The sequence below is a fragment of the Podarcis erhardii genome (assembly GCF_964252035.2).
Source record: "Podarcis erhardii genome assembly, chromosome: 3".
Lineage (NCBI taxonomy): Eukaryota > Metazoa > Chordata > Lepidosauria > Squamata > Lacertidae > Podarcis > Podarcis erhardii.
Window position 1 is genome coordinate 23,848,627 of NC_138507.1, and position 20,660 is coordinate 23,869,286.

Below are 20,660 nucleotides of genomic sequence, written 5' to 3' on the forward strand. Positions count from 1 at the left end.
GTGCAAAAGCACCCTCCTCTTCTGTGGTTTCCAGAAACTGTTATTTGGAATCATTGCTGCCTCAAACTGTGGAGGTAAAAGTCTTGGGAATTTGCTAGTCATTCATAGGAAATATTGCGTATCTAAATATATCATCAATTATTATAGTCATTCAATTAAAATTATAGAAATGTGTTTAGAATGGGAAAATGTAATTCTACCCAACTTATTTGTGTTTTCCCCTCATTTCTGCACAACTCTTTCTGGACTTGCTTTTTGCCAGCTGATGCCATATTAGAGAATAATATATCATCACTATAATGGCATTTTGATGATGTATTACATTAATTCATCACTAAAGCAATAGCACTTTGGTGATATATGGTTGTATCAGGGAACTGGTGCAATAATGACACATTACTCACAGATAATGCTGACCATTGTGAATGGCTTCCAGTTGCCTAAAAGTTTTAATAAAACATTTCTATCCGAAAGTGCTATGCTGAAAGGCCTGATCAATTTGGAAAATAGGAGGAAAGCATTATTAGAATGTACAAAGAGTTTTGCATACTTCCAACACCATCCTAAATCTACAATTTGAGATGATGTCTTGTGGGGCCTTTGCTAGCAAGGCAGAACATTCAATTTGGTGCAATGCTGCTTAGGGGTTTGAGGTGATCCCAGCCTAATTCTTTTGAAACATAATCTATTAAGACTGAAAGAGATTGACAGCAGTGAAGACTGGGCTTCTTTATTCCTGCTCAATATCAGATACCTCGGAATGGAACAGGCACAGTGAAAACTACCCACATTGTTGTGGTCAAAAAAAGAAGCTGAAATCCTTTAGGGAAATCCAGCTGAACATAAACTACTGAGACACCACTTGTATCTGTAATGGCTAGATGCTAGCAAATAAGAGAAAATTGAGAGAAGTCTTTCTTTGTGTATTTGTAACTTCTGAGCTACATAAATGCTATTCACTCGGAACCAACTCTCTTAATCTTCAAATAGTATCCTCTTTTCCTCCACCCACACTTTTCAGATGTTCTGCTCAACAACTAATTTGACCCCGAGGCTGTTCATTTGTTATCTCAGCAAGCTCCCCTGCATCTAACTGCTTTCATGAGTGTTCTATGCATGTGAGCTGTGAGTTTCCTCTCCTGATGTTATGTTAAACTGAAGATCACAGACTCTCCAGGGATTCAAGCAGGAATCTTTTCCCCCGTCTTACCTGAAGATGCTGAAGATGAAACCTGAGTTTTTTGGATGAAAAGCATATGCACTACTTTTGAGCTATCTACCTGTTGTTGTTGTTGTTGTTGTTGTTGCTGTTCTTCTTCTTCTTCTTCTTCTTCTTCTTCTTCTTCTTCTTCTTCTTCTTCTTCTTCTTCTTGCTGTTGCTGTTATCCTATTCTTTTTGCTTCATTTTCTTTTTTTCTTTTTTCACACACACACACACACACACACACACACACACACACTGGGCAGAAAGGTGTAGGTCATCTCTGAGATGCTATGACATTGATTCAAGGTTCCTCAGCTATGCAGTGTACATAACACATATGCTGGAGAGTCATCTGTCAGCTATGCCCCTCCTATGGAGTTAAAGCTCAGTGCCAGGCGCCACAGTCCAGTTCATACCATTCAAAAGTGGTCCTCAACCCTCAGGAGACTTTGCAGGGGGCAAGGGATGGTGGAGAGAGGAGAGGACAGGCAATTTAACTTTTGGCAGCCACCTTCCACTGGCACTTCTCTGGATCTAAGCCATTTTGTTTAATAATGGGTAAATGAGAAACAACAGCAGGGAGCAGGCAAGTACTGAAGTGATATGCTGTTTGTACGTTCTCTGCACCATTTTTAAGCTAGATAGAAAGACTGTTAAGTAATCTTTTAAGCCTAATTGGATGTAACATTGCAAGAAAATGGGTGAACTGGAGTGGTGTAGTGGTTAAGAGTGATAGACTCGTAATCGGGTGAACCAGGTTCGCGTCTCCGCTCCTCCACATGCAGCTGCTGGGTGACTTTGGGCTAGTCACACGTCTTTGAAGTCTCTCAGCCCCACTCACCTCACAGTGTGTTTGTTGTGGGGGAGGAAGGGAAAGGAGAATGTTATTCACTTTGAGACTCCTTCGGGTAGTGATGAAGCGGGGTATCAAATTCAAACTCTTCTTCTTCATGCTGACAGAATCCCTCATTCTAGCCTCTTGGAACTGCCTATTTCAAAGCTTGCAAATCAGGAAACTGATGTGCTCTGTTACTCATATGCGCTGCATCAGGAAGATTTTGTGCAACATATGGCAGGACAGAATCTCAAAAAAAGATGTGCTTTCTGAAGCCCACATTCCCAGAATTTCCACGCATGACGTCTACGCTAGCTTGGTCATGTCTGTGGAATGGAAGAGGCAGTGTTATTTTCCAGAAAAAGAGGTGTTGGAACTCACCATGAATACCTCCCTTGTTCTCTTATAATGACAATGACAATGGTGACCACCTGAGAGGTGGCAGAACGGAGTTCTGGTGAGTTCTGGCTAGAAAAAAAGCCCTGGGAAAATGATAGGATCCTAAAAGATGTGCTCTATGGGCAGCTGGCTTCAGGCACGAGGCTCATATGCGGACCAACTCTGCATGACAAAGATGTATGCAGATGTGGCATGAAGACTGGCATTAACCCCGCTGTGTGGAAATGCCTTGCAGACAACCACAGTGCCTGTATGAGGATACCACAGGGACATTCACATAACCACCCCCACCCCCTGCTGAAACACTGGGTGAGGAAAGTCACGCAATCTACTTAAGCAACTCCACAACCCACCTCAACCATTGTTTTACTCTGTATTTGTGCATATGTGCTTGTGTGTGTGTGTCATGATTCAGTAATGCTCCTTCCTTCACTTAACTAATGGAAGATATCTTTGGAAGCCGCATTGGTTATGATATCTTTGAAATTATCCTGGAAAATTGGTATAGCAGTAATAATAAAATTAATTTTTATTTATACCCCACCTTCCCCAGCCAGAGTCGGGCTCAGGGTGGCTAACACCAGTAAAATTACAATAAAAACATAATAGGGAGGGGGAAAACCAATTTAAAATATGGGTTAAAATACAATTTAAAACACAGCCTCATTTTAATAGTAGCCCATAGATCAAAACCATAAGGGGAGGGAAACATAAGGGTCAGACTGAGTCCAAACCAAAGACCAGCTCTGTCTTGCAGGCCCTGCGGAAAGATGTCAAGTCCCCGCAGGGCCCTAGTCTCTTGTGAAAGAGCGTTCCACCAAGTCGGGGCCAGTACTGAAAAGGTCCTGGCCCTAGTTGAGATCTAACCACCTTGCGAATTAAAATGAATATTGTTGTTATTTAAATTTCCATACTGCCCTCCATCCAAGGATCACAGGGCAGTTTACAATATAAAAAACACAGAAATACATATCATAGTAACAAAAAACAACCCCTCCCCCATTTAATAGGCCATGTTTTGTTTAATTAGCCAAAGGCCTGGGAGAAGAGGAATGTTTTATGTCTAAATAATGATGTAATGACAGTGCCAGGCAACGATGTAATAACAGAGCCTTCCACAAATGGGAGCCATCACAGAAAAGACCAGTTCTCTGGTGGAGGAGGCACAAAAAGAAGGACCTGGAATGAAGATTGATGGGTTAGGGCTGATTCATAGGGGAGAGGTAGTCCCTGACTGGTGCAGTTGTGTGTTCAAGTGTGTGTGTGGGGGGTGTATTGTAGCTCTTCTTCACCCTCCCCTTGTACTGAAAACCTACCATCTACTTGAATGTAATGTGCCATCGAATTTAATGCACACCCTAATTTTTGCGATGTAATTTGGAAAAAAGTGCACATTAAATTCGAGTAAATATGGTAAAATGCTTTTGTACATGTGGACCCTTGCATCTGGGTGGCTTTTTTATGAGTAAGGAGCCTTAACTGGAATTAATAACATGGGGTGCTCTGAAGTCGGGATCTGCTTGTCTGATTACTCATGATTTTTAAAAATATTAAAGATAGCAAAATGTATAGTAGGGTGCCTTAACTGGCAACAACTATTGAAAAATAGAAGCAAGTTCACAAAACCTTATTAGATTTCTGATCTTGGCTATGAGTACGGGATTTATATTGTTTTTGCCTCTGTATGATATTAAAACCGATAATATGTCATATGTGAGATTCGAATCATGTCAACTGTATAAAGAAATTATCTTACTTAGCTTCTCTTGCTCTCCCTCCCTCCCTCCCTCCCTCCCTCTCTTTCTCTCTTATATCCTCGAAAATATCCTTTGATAGTTCTTACATCAGTTTTTGTATAGATTGTAGGAAGCAAAAGAATTATTTATTAGTTCTTCCTTTTTTGTGAGATATTAATATGATAAACCTTTATAATAAATGTGACTCAAGTGCTGTAAAGACACACCATGCTGTGTTGATAGGGCTTATTTTTTCATATTTCTCATGCTGCATATTATACACTACCATGTACTCACATTTGTCATACAAAATGTGATTAAAGTTACATTTCCTTATTATAAATGATAGTTCACGTGCAGCACTTCATGAGTGTAAAGAAATGTAGCCTGTGTCTCATGGATTAGATCATTTGCATCTGTCCAGGTGTTGACTATTTCACTTGCAGTGAATGTGACCTCTGGAATCAAAACAGATAAATCCATTGTATTATGAAGATTACTAGAATGTAAGTCTGTTCCTCCATCCACCTATCCACTCAATTCTCATCGCCATGATTATTTCACTACTGCTTGTGCATACAGGTGACAAATAACAGTAAGCTTTGGTTGATTTGAGTGCTATAGTTTCTGGTATGTCTAAGAAGAATTACCATAGCAGCCAGTAGCATATCAATTGCATGCATTAATGCACAATGGCTTCACTTCACTTCACAGAAGTGTTCATTTAATGGATATAGAACAGTGATGGGAAGTCTGTGGCCCTCCAGATGTTGTTGGATTCCAACTCCCTCTTTTTTCTTTTTTTTTTAATAATATTTATTAAATTTTCCAGAATAAAAAGGAAAGATAGAAAGAAAAGAAAAATATAGTTTACACTTAGTTTCAGTAACATCTTTCCCGGACTTCCCCCCCTCCCCCTCTTGTATTCCATTTCCCTTAAGTTGATTACACAAATTCTTACCCCGAATTTTAAAGCCTTATTGTAATTTTAAATAACCCATTTATTCCAAATTAATTTATCTTATTTATCTTATTTAACCATTTCTCCTTATATTTTATATACTTCCCTAAGGTCGACCCCATTTCCCTTCCACGAATTCCCCTATTTTCAAACAACAGACAAGAAAAAAAAAAAAAAAGAAAGAAAAAATATGTAATTTTACAGCCTTTGGGTTCCAAATCTCTCCCCCCCCCCATTCCCCGGTTCCGATCCCCAAAGTTCAACCATTGTCTACTGCCAGCCTGGTGCATCCACGTCTATATCTCAGTTCCACTTTGCCGTCTTTTGATAGCTTTAATTTCAGAAAGTCCAATCTCGGAGAAACTCAGAAAAGATCATTCTTCTTCCATCCAGACCTCTATGTTTAAGAGTATAACTCAAATTCTGTTTCTTGATCCTTTTAAAGTCTGGATGTTCCAAATGCTCCAACTTCAAGTTTAGTCCAGCTCTTATTCCTCAGGTTGCTTTTTCCTGTTCTGCTGCAGAAACCTTCTAATTCAGAAACTTCTTGTTCTCCACAGAGGCTTTTGTTATTCAGCAACATAAACTTACGTCAAGTCCATTCCTTTCTTCAATAGATAAATCCATTGTCTCCTTTAGTATAGAGACCTCTGTAGACAAAATAATGCTTCGTTTTTGCAGCTTTCCCAAGAGATAACGAATCCTGCTCAAATTCATAGTATTTTTCCACTTGCTGCTACTGTTGCAATGTTCCGGCCTCCCTCTAGAGGGAATATGGTAACTTAATTTCTTTCCAGATCAGACCCAAAAGTCAAATAACTTGTTGCCTTTATTTCCAGTAATTTATGTCCAAATTGTAACAAATCTAACCAGCAAAGCCATCGTAACAATGTTCTCTTTTATTTTCCTGCTTTGACAGCTACTTTGACAGCTGTCAAAGTTTCTGTGTCTCTTCGCCAGTCTCTCATAGCGGATCGTTCCCAGTTCCCGGGGGGGGGGGTTGCACTTTAGTTTCCACAAACCAATCTTCTCCTCCAGCACAATTATTGTAATTTCCCTTCGTGAAGTTAATTTTTTTTTCAAGTAAGTAAGTTCATCTCTCGATCTTAGTTGTCAAATCCTTGCGTTAAGCCATCTACAACAGGGGGGGGGGCGGACTTCCTTTTTGCACCTCCCCCACTCGCTCCAAATTCGTAGATCAAATTTCCCTTTTAAGTCCAATAAATTTACTCACGGGTTGTTCTTTTTAATCCAAATCCAAAATTTCCAAAGAAGAAGTCGTTGCTCTCCGCCGAATGGCATGCGGCTTCGCTAGGCAGGGGAAGCAGTGGACTCATAGCACCACCCCCCCCCCTGGTCACCCGCTCCGTAGCCTTTAAAAAGGCTCCTTCGCGGGTCGGGGGGGCGCAAACGGTGCCCGCCGAGTCACCAAGTCCATGGGCATCTCCGCCCATGGTTTTTGAGGGTCCCCGCGTCGCCGGCGCGGCAGGACCCGACCCCTACCCAGCAGACTCCCTCCGGAGCTCGGAGGGAGTTCGCCATTCGGCGATGGCGCCGACCCGGAAGTCCCTGGATTCCAACTCCCTCAGCCCCAGTCCCCATAGCGTAGGTGCTTGATTGTCGTCTTCCAAAGCAACTGCTCTATTCTGAACTTAAAAATGGAAAGCGTAATGCTGGTGGTCAACAAAAGAGGTTTAAAGACTGTCTCAAGGAAAATCTTTAAAAATGTAGTGAAAACACCAACAATTGGGAAACACTTGCCTATGAGCGCTCCAAACGGAGAACAGCCTTTACCAAAGGTGTCATGGGTTTTGAAGACACTCAAACTCAGGACGCAAAGGAGAAATGTGCTAAGAGGAAGGCATGCTTGGCAAACCCACACCATGATCAACTCCTGCCTGGAAACCAATGTCCCCACTGTGGAAGGACGTGCGGGTCCAGAACTGGCCTCCACAGTCATGGAAGATAATCTTACTCGGCTACGAGTGATCGCCAAAGAAGAAGAGGAGGAGGAGGAGCAGCCAACTCTATGTGTAGAGTTCTGTAGGGAAACCCTACTGCTAGGCCAAAACTTCGAATAATTTGTCTCCACTTTCTCAGGCTAATCTCACTGCTACTCAACTGCACATGCAGATCACAGCTGAGAGATGCTTGCCACTGTATGTCCACATTCCATCTTGTCCATTTATTTTTTGATATCCGGTTTGCATCACCATCACTACTCTCATCTTTCCGTGCATGGATATTAGTTTTCTTGCTTCTGCTGTGCTGCCCTCTCACTCATTTAATTAACAATGATGTCTTACTAGTAAAACTTTAGGACTGTTTTTATGCAACCATCTGAATTTTACATATGGGGCACATGGTCTTCAGAAGTCTGCAGAACTGGCCAAAGACTACATATTACAAATGATAAGAAGCTTTGTTTGAGGTGAAAGCCCACCAGTTGCTAGGCATCCATTTGATGTAACTTTGCGGAATAAACAGCAACAGTTTTTCATGCAGTGTAGAGAAAGCTCTGTTTTCTAGCTACTGATGTTACCAAGGCACTGTGCCAACCATTAAGGGCAGAAATGGCCTAGTTTGCTGCTTCCTCTATTTTTGGGCTTTACATTGCATTCCTTGATGGCATTTGCATCTTAGTCCAGAGATTGAGAACCTGTGCCATTCTAGATGTTGCTGGACAATAGCTTCCATCACCCACATCCTTGGCCATGATTGTTGCAGCTGATACATGCAGGAGTCCAACAACATGTTGTGCATTTCAGGTTCTGCACACACACCCTGTCTTAATTACCCCTGGCCCTAGTTCACATTTGTGTGTTTGTGCTTTTGAATTATATGACTCTTTCATAGTCTTGGGTTTAATTATGTCTGAACATATTGAAATTTAGCCATAAGAGGTGAGTATATTCCAACTGCTAAACAAACGATTTTGGCCTGTTCAAAGTGTAGAAGATTATAATTCCAAAAAGATTAGCTTTTAGACCTAATTAGTAAGAAAATGGTTGCTATTTTGACTAATACAGTAATTAAAACTCTGATGGCTAGGTGAGTGCTTAATGAAACAGGTTTGCCTTTCATTAACTAAATAAGCTTTGGTAAGAACTTCTGTTATTAAGGGTTTTTCCTTCCTCTGTTAGACCTTTGCCATGCAGAGTAAGTTCTAATTAGGATATTTCAGATGCTGATTTAGATTTTTAATCTTTTTTCTATGCAAAACTCAACAATACATGTTCTACTTATTATTTCCTCCTCTTTCCTCCCAGGTCTTCCTCCAGGTCCCAAGGCAGATTCAAGCCACACATCTGAGCCAAGGAGGACTCCACTGAATATCTCAGTGATAGGAAACACAATTGTTCCGATATCATGGACATAAGCTACTAGATATTATCTGGGCACAACAGATTCCCAAGCCAATTCCAAATCTTATTGGGCTGCCCCAGGTCACCCTGAAGGAAGTCCTGAATCTGCAATTAATGTTAGCATCTGTATGTCTCAAGAGACAATTGAAGAGTACACCATCTCTCTAATTAATTTGGTTCCTCAGTTAATTACAGACTCCAATTTTTAACGTATTCAGAAACGAAGCACAATCTAATTACAAATGGGCCCTGCTTCTAGGTTTTACACTGACCAGAGGTAATGATAAGCAAACTCTTGGCTTGTTTTAGCATCTGCTCAATAATTATGAGCTATTTTCAGTGAGTGCTCAGAAAGATATTGCCAGTTTTTGAAGAGTCCATTCGCAGAGCATAATGTTAGTACATGTGTGTGTTGATACTGCTGCACACATGCTCCTTATTGTAATGACGTTTGAGAATGCTGGTTCCCATGACAGAAAAACCCTTGGCAATTTGATTTCGCCCTTTTCCAAAATAAACACACCCAGAGCAAGAGATGTTTTATATCTAGATAGAGACAGAAACCACATACAATATTTGCAAGAAACAAACAATCATGGGAACAAGCAAGCAATTTGAGCAAGACTAAGTATGTAACATTGAAGGGATTTTGTGGGTGCTTCTACAGTGCAGCTGTTTTGGACTCTTGGTCTGCTGACATCTTAAGAAGGATACAAATGAATTAACAGCTGTACAAATTCATATTCTGAACCATAACATTAGGAGTTATAAAACACTGTTAGCAAAATGAGACAAAGCTTTGCATCAGATGCAAATGGTAATTTTTGGATAGTTACTTTAACTGCTGAATGCAACAGCTAACATCTCCCTCTATATATTGCTTTTTGCTTTCCTCAGGGGATGAAATGAGAACTATTCTGGCTGCAGTGTGTCTTAAATTAAAATTGCACCCCTTTTCAACATTACCAAAGCAAACGGAATGTTATTTTCTAAACGATTCAAGCTTTCTCTATAGCTTTTCAAAAAGCTGGCAAGTGGTAAATTTCAAGGAAGGACTATTTCTACCAGGGCAACATAGTTACAAATCTATTTTATTTTTATTTTTTTAAGTAAAATGGCACAGATCAGCTAAAACCACTTTGATTTCCTTATGAACTGAACTGCTGAGATCATTTGAAGGATGTAGACTGACATACGGTGAAACTATGTTTCATTTTAAAGAGAAAAATGTCTTAATGTACAGGACAAAAAAGGCACATGGAGCTATAGTACGGAATATGGCACAATAATGTGTAGTAAACCAGTGGCACAGTACAAAATATTTTGTTGTTTACACTTGAGGTACAAGTGTTTCATTAACGTGTGACCCAGAAATTACAGATCCCCCCAAACTGATGCCAAAGATTTGTGCCGTTTTCTGCTTCAATGCCCACATTTTGTGCCACCCCCACAACTGAGTAATTGACAAAGCAAATTAGGGTCACAGCAACCCTGTGCGGGCCCTGAAATGGTCAAATGGCCACTTGGGGCAGGTGTGCGCATGAGGGGAAGGGTGCGTGCATGAGAGAGGTGGGGCGCACACACGTGAGGCACTGGTTTGGAATCAATTGATGTTTTTGGCATTAACTTGTGAGCCCGATTTGTTTTGTCAATTACCTGTTGAGGGGTATACAAAACGGGGGGTTCGCAGCACAAAACTTTGTCATCAGTTTGGAGGAATCTGGAATTTCGTGGTCACACATTAATAAAGCTGAAGTAGCTACTGAAAAGGGTCTATGATGCAAAATGCCTTGCAAGTCATTAATGTTGGCATACATTGTTCCCTGGGATTCAAAAAGGTCCTCTTAACTCGGAGCCGTTGCAATCAAATCCTTGTCAGTGGGAGTTAGGATTCCCAAAGCAATATGCTGGTGCATTTTACATTAGCGCTAATGGCAGGTTTGTAGCTAGGAGCTCCCAGGTAACTATCTAACTTCACATTCTATTGATCTGGAATCTAGGATACAGGCACACTGTGTACCACAAAAGGATGCTAGATGAGGAGAACATTAGTACTCAAGAGCAGCATGGCTTACTGGGCTGCCTTTTTTTTTTTTTGTATAAGGAAGTTGCAGCACAGAGTAGTCCAGACAAAGTTAAGCACTATTAAGGAAAAGGGCCACAGCTCAATGGTAGACCATGTGCCTTGCAAAGAGAAATCCCTGGTCCAATCTATGGCATCCCTGGGTAGGGCTGTCTGAAACTCTAAAGAACCCTTGCCCATTAATGTAGATAATACTGAACTACTTGGACCCAATGGTCTGACTCAATATAGAGCAGCTTCCTCTGTCAAGTCCCATTGATTTCAAGGGGGATTATGAAAATTCGTGGTTGCCTTCGTCTTTTGAAATTAATAGGACTCCACAGTGCTTTATGCTGTCTGGTTCATGCCCTGTGTAAGCCAAATATGCTTTTGACATGGACAACTGAAAGAGGGGAGATTTTAGCACATACACCTTCATAATTTCTTAGTGGGTTGCGTGTGCCTTGCGCCTTCTTTTTGTCATCCCCGTCTGCAATTCCAGTCAGGTTTCATTCCTAGCTATGATGGTTATTAGCTCATTGGTAGATAGCGCCAAGGTCTCTGGTCCCATTTTCAAGTCATCTAGGTTAATGACCATCCATGCATCACATCCTTCAGTACAGTTGAGGAACCTCAGTCCTTGGGGCCTAATGCAACTCTCCAGACTTCTCTGTATGGCACTTGGGTCTCACTCCAGGTCACATCTCCTTCCAGCTATGCCCCCTTCTGCCAGGCCACAAGCCTCACTGAACCAGCTTCATCCACTTCTCAAGTTTTCTGAAGGGAATGTCTTCTTGAACTCTGATAATGACTCTAGCTTGCCCAAATGGCTCTTGCTTTCCTCCTGTACCAAGGTATTGTACAGTGGATTCCTTAAATGAATTATGAGTTAAGAAATGCTTCCTTTTGTTTATGCTAAAGCTGCTGCAAATGATTCTGCTTAGCATTTAATACCTGAGTCTTAATTTATGGATTGGTTTTTGATACACCAACAACAAGTTATTCTAATAGTGCTATTTGATTCGTTCTCCACTTATGTTGTGAATGAATTGTGTAGAACAGAATGCCGATAATAACAACAGCAACAACAAATCAGAAGGGAAACCTAGGACCAAACTGCAGGCTTGTACACATGTTACACAGAGCACAGACACAAGTTGTCTCTATACATGTGTCTGTGTGAAAGTGTGTACACTTGCTTAGTTGTTCACTTCAGTTATTATCTGCAATAGTGTAGCTGTGGAGCTCAGTTGTTGTGTGTACAGATCAACTGTTTGTGCATATAGATTGAACACTCATTGAATGTGGTGTGCAAATACGTTTCAAACTTAAACCTGTTTAAAAGTTGTTCCCTATCTCTATACCAGGAAATTTTGGTACATATATAGTGAGAACACACTAGGGATCTCTAACACGGAACGCTCAAAACCCTTGGCAAAACTCTACTTTCAGGATTTATTGGGGAAATCCATTACAGTTAAACTGATATAAAACCATTAGGTTTGTGGTGGATATACCCTGAGGGAAATCTCTTCAAATAGGTCTATATGGGTTTTATCTGGCCCTGCTCATACTTGTAGTTGCTATGGCTTAATCAACTTTGATTCAGTTCTTACAATCATTTTTCTTCTGTTGTCTGGAAAGATAAAAAAAATAGCAATAACAACACAGATGGAGCTCTATGAATTTAAAACTGCTTAGCAAAACTTTGGAAGATAAAGGAGCCCATGACTTTCATAGATGGATGAAACTGGCCATCTGGCAACTAGAATAAATGTTCTGTGAAGTTCATTTTGATCAGTGTATAGGGACAAATGTATTGGGAACCTTTTAAACGTTGTACAATAAAGCTACATTTAATTTACAAAGGAGGAAACCAGGAGATGTGATAGTTCTGACAATGTAACTTTGGCAGCTATTGATTGTTATTTATATACTACTTAAAAAATACCCTTGTATACAAAATGGTGACAGCATTCGGGAAATGTTATGGAAAGTAACATTTTGATGGGTTTGTGATATTGGAATCCATGGCAACTATTAGTTTATTACAAATACTGTAACTCTGGTGGATCACATTTGAGACCGTGTTTTGAAATGGCTTGGGGCATGTTCCAGGTATTAGGAGTGCTAAGATGGCACTTGTCATGGTTCCAGCATGATCTTCTGAAGGCACAGGTTCCTGTTTTCCTGATCCCTACAAGGTGACAGACTGCTTAACATGGCTCACAGACTAGTTACGTCAATACCAGAACTCACTGTGGGATAGTTCTGCCTACCGTGATAACTGTTCCTTTTCTGAACAGCAGCTTGAGAACTGCTACCAGGGGTGCCAACTTGAGTAAAATATTGGGGGGGGGAGGCAGTTAAGCCCTGCCCCGAATAATGGATCACATTTGTGGTGTATATGCACCATTGGAATAACAATGCCCATCAACTTTTTTTGGGGGGGTGCAGCTTCATCAAATATTTTATTGGAGCCCCAAAGCCACCACGACTCCTAGGAGTTGGCTCCTATGACTGCTACTGACATTTCCCCCCAAAATATGATCTTGTTCCTTAATTGACACCAATCACCTTTAGTTACATAGATTTATAGGCATAGCATGACACACTACTAGAGAACAAGTGTTGTTCAACATGTTGTTGATCTTCTTTTTAAAAATATATATGCAGGGATACCACCTTCTCTGATGCCATGTTGCCAACAAAACACTACTTAAATTTGAATTAACCAGTTATGGGTTACTAGGCCTTGTTTCCATGTAAAACATTATATACTCTTGACGTTCAGTGTTGGTTGACGTTTATTCAAATATTATTCAAATAAATGACGTTTATTCAAAGGGACGCGGGTGGCGTTGTGGGTTAAACCACAGAGCCTAGGACTTGCACATCAGAAGGTCGGCGGTCCGAATCCCCATGACGGGGTGAGCTCCCATTGCTCGGTCCCTGCTCTTGCCAACCTAGCAGTTCGAAAGCATGTCAAAGTGCAAGTAGATAAATAGGTACCACTCTGGGGGGAAGGTACGTAGAACATAATCCTGCAGGTGGGAAATATTGACCTCCAGTCAGATTCCTAGCAGGAGAGAACTAGGAAGGGGGAATAAGAAGCTGTCACTGCAAACAAACCACATAAAGCTAAGAGAAATAATACACATGCTCCCACTCCTGGTATTCATTTCTGGCAGGGGCAAATTCGCCAACCCTCCTCAAACTATCATGTTGATGAGCAGGGGTACAGCCTAGCTTGTATGAATTCGGTTCTTGGAATTTCCATTCCACCTTATTGGATCAAAGCTTACGTTGCTTGTGGAAAGGTGGGCTACTTCCTTATCCCTCTCATAGCTGGATTTAATTGTTATAGTTACTGAGAGACATTTTTCCAAACTATTGGGCACCTTTATTGTACACAGAAATGATTACAGTGGAAACTTGGTTCTCTGTAGTTGACGAACAAATTGGCTCCCGAACGCCGAAAACCTGGAAGCAAGTGTTCTGGTTTTCAAACATTTTTTGGAAGCCGAACATCCAATGTGGCTGTCGACTATTGTTTCTGGGGCACCTGCACCAATCAGAAGCCGTGCCTTGGTTTTCAAACATTTCAGAAGTCGAATGGACTTCCGGAACGGATTACATTCGAAAACCAAGGTACCATTGTGCTTGAGAAAGTAAGGAACCAACACAGTCTTATATATTTCCCAATCCTGGCTGCAATGGGCATGCCCAAGAAACTCCATGCCCCCAGTGAGACATTTTTCCTTGGACCAGCAGTCCTCTCTGTGCCAAAAAACAATTTTCTCCCCAAAGTTTCCACAGTGGTTTGTTTTGTAGGCTGTGCTTCTTATTCCCTCCCCAGGTATAAATTAAGGTGCAGCTGGGCATGCAGAACTACTTGGGATTGAGGCCATAGCTTCAAAAAACTCAATCACAAGCACACATGGCTTACAATTATCTCTGGGCCACTATTTTCAATGTAGATAATAGCACCCTCTAAAGATTTCACTATTGCCACCTCATTTTCTCAGAAGAGTGCGGATGCTTTGAATGCACTTGTTACATTGCACTCACATAGGGAGCTTTGGTTTTCATGGACCCTTTTGAGCATGTAATTGGTAGAGTTCAATGATTCACATCTCCCTTGTTCAGCTGGTATTTTGGCCAGTTATTAGCCAGCTGCTGTTCATTGAAGCAGATGTTATGAACCACATAAAAATTTCAAGGTTGTGGATAATACAAAGAGGGTTCTATCCTTATTCTACTAGCATTGGTGCTAAAACTCTTGCTAAGTTCACCCTTTCTACACACACACACACACACACACACACTCCCCCCCAAATTGGTTATAATATGAATATTTGTTATACTACGAATATTTCTTATTTGTTGCTATTGCTATTTGTTGCTATTGTTGATACATCATTTTATGAGATCCCAGCACACAAACTTATTGATTTAAACAAACTGTAAGGGGTGAAATTTCAAAGAGAAAGCCGTAGATTACACAGGTGCTTCCGGACTGTTGTTATTTTCAGGTGGAATCATGGGAACCAATTCCTAGGGGCCAAGGGGTCTTCCAGCAAAGCAGTCTCCCCTTCACAATAGGCATGGGGAGAAAGTCAATGCAGTTCATCTTTAATGGGAATCCTACCTTACTCCCACATTCTGAAGCAATACGAGAACCAAAACAGAGCCTTCCTTTAAAAAAAAAGTGCATTGCTCTGAAATTTGCAAAGCAGTTATTCGCTCAAAATGCATATATTAGGATAAAGTGTGCATAAACATAGAATAGCACACACACACACACACACACGCACGCACGCACGCACACACACAATATTGGGGCAAATTGATTGCAAAAATGTATAAGTTAAAACTGCTTGAAATGTTCTTACTAGAACAGATTTGCACGGAAATGCTGATGAGCTTCCATGAGGATTTTACTTGTTAAAAAAATAAATAAATCACAACTTGCTGGAGAACTGATGAACAGAAAAGTGAAAAACTGAAAGAACCATAACTGACGCAGAGTACTTTACACAAACACCTGCTGTTGTTTAACAGCACCCCTGTGGGGCTCAGGAGCCCAGTTATGTCACCCCTTGCTTGCAGAATTGGCAGCCTCTCATCCTTTTTAAAACACCCTCCCTTGTGTAGTGTTCCCTCACCCTCTTCTGCTCTCCCCTCTCCTAGGAAGTCCTCTGGGCAGCGGCAGCTGCCGCCCCTGGTCTTTGAACTGTGCCGCTCCTGCCCCAAAGAGAGGTGCCTTCCTCAAACTGCCCCACAGGGACCTGGGCCAGCCCCAGAGGCACCATTCACCTGGGAATCTTGTAGCCAGGGCTGCTGCAACAAACAGCTTTACAACCCTTTGAGAGGCAGAGACATGAGAGGGCATCAGAGGAGGGAGGGAAGGAAAGAGGGACAGAGGCCAGTGTTGCCCATGGCACCCCAGACCATCATTCAAGGCACCCCAGGGTGCCACAGCACACTGGTTGTAAACCACTGTTTTAAACCATTGCTGTTCCCCTCTCAGTGTTCCTCCAGTCTTCTTCCCATGCTATGGTTACTGCTGTCATGCAACCTGCCTTCATTTTTGTTTCCCCAGACTGCCCTGGATTCATACATTAAATCCAGGATTGTGGAGCAGCACCACAAATCCTCAAATGGAGGCTGTGTGGTGGCATTCTTCTAATTTTATTACATAGAGATACACACATTCTCACACCATTCTTGGTTCAATGACACATTCCTGCCAGAGTGAAAGCACTTGGGGGCGAGGGGGGGGGACTGGGGAGAGTTGCAAGTGCCAGTCAGAGTGGTCTGGGTGGCACATTCTTCCCCTGGGTCAGAGGTTTCCCAACCCTGGTCTAAAGTGTTGAAGGCATGCCTGGATTTTGTAGTATGGCTCTGAAATGATACGATATATCTCTATCTGTATCTATATCTCCTTGCATCTCCGTGCATAACATAATTAGATTCAGAGATAGATGGGCAATAAAATGGATTATCAGCATGTTCAATTAATGGGCAGCTTGCCATGCATAGTAAATCAAGAAAACATCTTTTCTGTTCTCCTGCTCTTTCAAAGATCTATGTTATGGGTTCGGAGAGAAACAATCACAGGAAGAATTTTGAACTGTATTAAAATTAAAGTTAGCTTTTTGAAATATACTGTATTTAACAAATTGCAATATGTCTTAAGGCTGATGAAAAGTTTTCATTTAGTTTCAGGCTCAGCTACTATCAATTTAGTAAACATTTTCCTGGAAGGCAGAAATGACCTTTTTGATTGAACAACTTCCTGTGATTATTCCTCTACCAGTGGGGAAGAAGAATAGTTTCTGGGAAGCAGCTGCTACGTTTCATCAAATAATAAATTACTCAAGCCACGACGTTAGCCAGAAAGTCCCTTTATATACTCATACCATTTCCTCTCTTCATACTACAGGGATTTTTGCTTTCTTTCTTTCTTTTTAATAAAGTCCTTTACCTCATATTTGAACACTTGCAATCAGGGCTGGATTTAGATGACGAGAGGCCCTACGCTACTCCACTTGTGAGGCCCCACCCTCACAACTAGAAGAAAATGGAAGAGTGTTATAAACAAAACTGAGTGAAGCCAAGGATGATGAAGGGTATTTAAAATTCTGCAATTCACAATTTCTCCTCTAAAGAACGTAAGATATTATTGTTAAATACTATGGGGATTTAAAAAAAATTATACAATTCACAATTTTTCCTCTAAAGGACATAAGATGTTTGTTATGTCTGCCGGTGTGGTCTCTTGCATGCTCTCTCTTGCATCCTCCGAGCCCTGCATCTCTTCCCCACTAGTCTTCCTCCGCGGAGGAAGTGCTGCTTCTCACGATCTTTGGAGGCTCCCTGTAACCCAACTGCCCTTCCACCTCTCACCTCTGAGCTGATGGCAGTTCCCTGACAATGTTATTGTTAAATACCATGGTGATTTTAAAAAATGCATAAAACAACAACAACAACAACAACAACAACAACAACAACAACTTTTTATTTATACCCCACCCATTGAGAAACTTTTGCAGTAACTGACCTTTGTAAACCTTTTGTGGCCTGGGCAGGCCTGGAACTAGTTCCCATGTCTTGTTCCTCTCTAAGGAATCAAGTTCAGCCTTCATGGCATTTAACCATGGCTCAGCATCCTCTGAGGTTAAACTTTAGACTTCTTGGAAGCTTGAAGGTTCCCAAACCTTCTCTGAGTTACTAACAACCGCTGTAACTGCTATGACTGTTTTAGCAAATTCTTCAGCATACCTTTTGGATGGTGTTATGTATTATGTATTATGTGTTAGCAAATTCTTCAGCATACCTTTTGGATGGTGTTATGTATTGGGCTTAACACATTTTATGTTACAAGGCACATTCTAACCAGTTGTAGAAGCGTTGGTAGACGAACGTTCTAATGGCAAGTAAGCACATGCTCTTTCAACTGTCGAGTGTCAACGGTCAGTTCATGCTTGGAATTATTATCATGTCATCCAGTCAGTTTGGTTCTTGTGTTCCTGAGTGAGCTGTTGTCACTGACAAATGTTGAATAAACTTAGTTGAGGAACTTATACTGCCTTGGGCTTCTGACTTTTCCGAACATTTAATATTGGTGACGAAGGTGGGATCGATGAGCTCCCGCCGGCTGCCAGAGACCCAAGACTGCACCGCAGCACTGCTGCCTCACAGTAAATGCGACCTCCCCAGGCCTGGTCAGGCCTGGTCATCCTTTTATATACCTGCTGGGATTGGCAAGGCATCTGACCCTCACCTGAATCTCATAGCTCTCCTGTAGCTGCCTCTGATTAGTTACCATTTAACTCTTGGGGGAAATAATTAGCATCACACGCCATGTGCATGGAAGTTGCCAAACCAATTAACCAACTAGAAGGATTACTGTTAATAGCACCAGTTTTCCTATAACTTGATATTGCTGGATATTTTTGATGAACTGCAAAAACATTTTTAGTTTGCTTTCTGTTGCCACCCTGGAACCTTTCTTTATTAGTGCCACTTTGTTTTGTATGATTCCTTGCCAATGAAGGAAAACAACTTTTCTGCTTGTCTATGTTGATAATATAATTTTGGTTACTGAGGACAAACAAGATTGTACAAAAACAAGACTGAGTGCAGGCCTGGCCAGGACATAGGCATCCTGACTGTGACAAAGGTGACGTGTGTGCTAGTTTGCTTGATTAACAGCTTTTGGGTTGTCCTGCCCTCACATGTCCTGCCCAGTCTTGGGTTTGCAATTTTGGGAGAGGGGAGAGGGGAGACTGCCCGCTGGGGAACATGTGGGCTGGTGAGGCCCCCAAGAGGCCCTAGGCTTCAGCCTATTTAGCGTATACATGAATCCGGCACTGCTTGCAATATTAGCACCCTTGGAAAAATAATAATTTGATTACAGAAGTACTAGCATCTCATTACAACAATGTCTTTCAAGTCTGGAAAGAATGAGGAGTTAATTAACATTTCAGATGTGTTCGGTTATTACAACTTGTGATTGATAGATGGGTATACTGAGTTCACAGATTGTAAGAATGGATGTCTTCCCCAAAGATTTTAGGAGATATTCTGAAATAAGGAGATTAGACCTTTGATGATCTATAGTAAACTTAATCATCACAGCAATCAGTGGTAATGACTGGCTTCTTACATTGCTTTCAGCAACTGAATTAGGGAGGAATCCAATCCCAATATCCACTGGGATGAGCAAATCAGTATCCAGCAGATCTCTGGCTCAGTCGGCTGATTTGCAGCACAGCAAGCCTGTAGCAGTGTAGACCCACATGCTGCTTCAGTCAGAGATACACCAGTGTAGCTATTCATCCCATTTCAGCTGGCTGTGCAACTAGCAGATCTTACAACAGCATAATTGATGAAAAATGAGTGCTCTGGGGGAGTGGCAGAGGATTGACCAGGCAAGGGGGACCCTAACTCCTGCTGCATCCTAACTCCTTTCAGCTCACTCATGCGACCAGGAAACCAGATAGAATGTACTCTAGCAAAATGGTTGGTACAAGTCAAACTATTTATTTATTTATTTATATTAAAATATGCTTTTCAGGTTTATACATTTCACTGATTTTACAATATGTTAACGTTTCAAAACTTGACTTCCTTCCCCCCTTTTCTGCAGTTCCTTAAATTTATTTTTAATATTTTCTGCATATCCAAATTAACTTAATTTGCTCATTTATTCATCAACTTTAAATATAAACTCTTATGAAGCTGCAGGTTATTACAATAATTCTGCCAATATTCTCATCTGTTTATAATTTATCTGTAAATATTCAATAAACCATTTCCATTCTTTTATAAAAAGTTTGTTATCTTGATTTCTTATTCTTCCGGTAAGTTTCGCCATTTCTGCGTATTCCATAAGTTTTTGTATCCATTCTTCCTTTGCTGGGACTACAAGTCAAACTATTTTAAAGGCTTGTTTTTATCTTACAGTAGTCCTGCTTCTGAACTCCTGAGTTTGGAATATGGATCTTTTACCCTAGCATAATTTAAGTTGGCATGTGTTCCACTCACTTTCAAAACCAAGCTTTGCAATGTTAGTTATTTGTTTTTTGATGAAGCCAACAAAGTTCTACTCAAAGTACAGTGGTACCTCGGGTTAAATACTTAATTTTTTCCAGAGGTCCGTTCTGAACCTGAATCTGTTCTTAACCTGAAGCACCACTTTAGCTAATGGTGGGGCCTCCTGCTGCTGCCGTGCCACCAGAGCACAATTTCTGTTCTCATCCTGAAGCAAAGTTCTTAACCCAAGGTACTATTTCTGGGTTAGCGGAGTCTGTAACCTGAAGCGTATGTAACCTGAAGTGTATGTAACCCGAGGTACCACTGTAGACCCAGTGGAAGCAGTGTAGTGAAGGTAATATGAACGAATGGTTTCAGCAAAAAATACCATCACTCTCTGGGAGCTGGATGTTTGAGGGACCCAGTGAGAAGCAGATGCCTATGGGATCCATACAGACACTTGTAACAATACTGGAATTTGGATGGGGAAAGGGGAGGAGTCAGCACAGATGTAAATGTGCTAGCACAGCCAATCTGGAACTCCTGCTGACATGT

The 20,660-nt window shown here is 41.3% G+C and overlaps 1 long non-coding RNA gene across 1 annotated transcript; it reads right to left on the reverse strand.

Moving 5' to 3' along the window:
* Positions 1–15,751: 15,751 nt before the first annotated feature.
* On the reverse strand, positions 15,752–17,987 carry LOC309338671. The gene is made up of 3 exons (XR_014155005.1): positions 17,905–17,987; positions 17,053–17,138; positions 15,752–16,469 (listed from the first exon to the last, which is right to left on the reverse strand). It is a non-coding gene; the product is annotated as an uncharacterized lncRNA (long non-coding RNA).
* Positions 17,988–20,660: the final 2,673 nt, after the last annotated feature.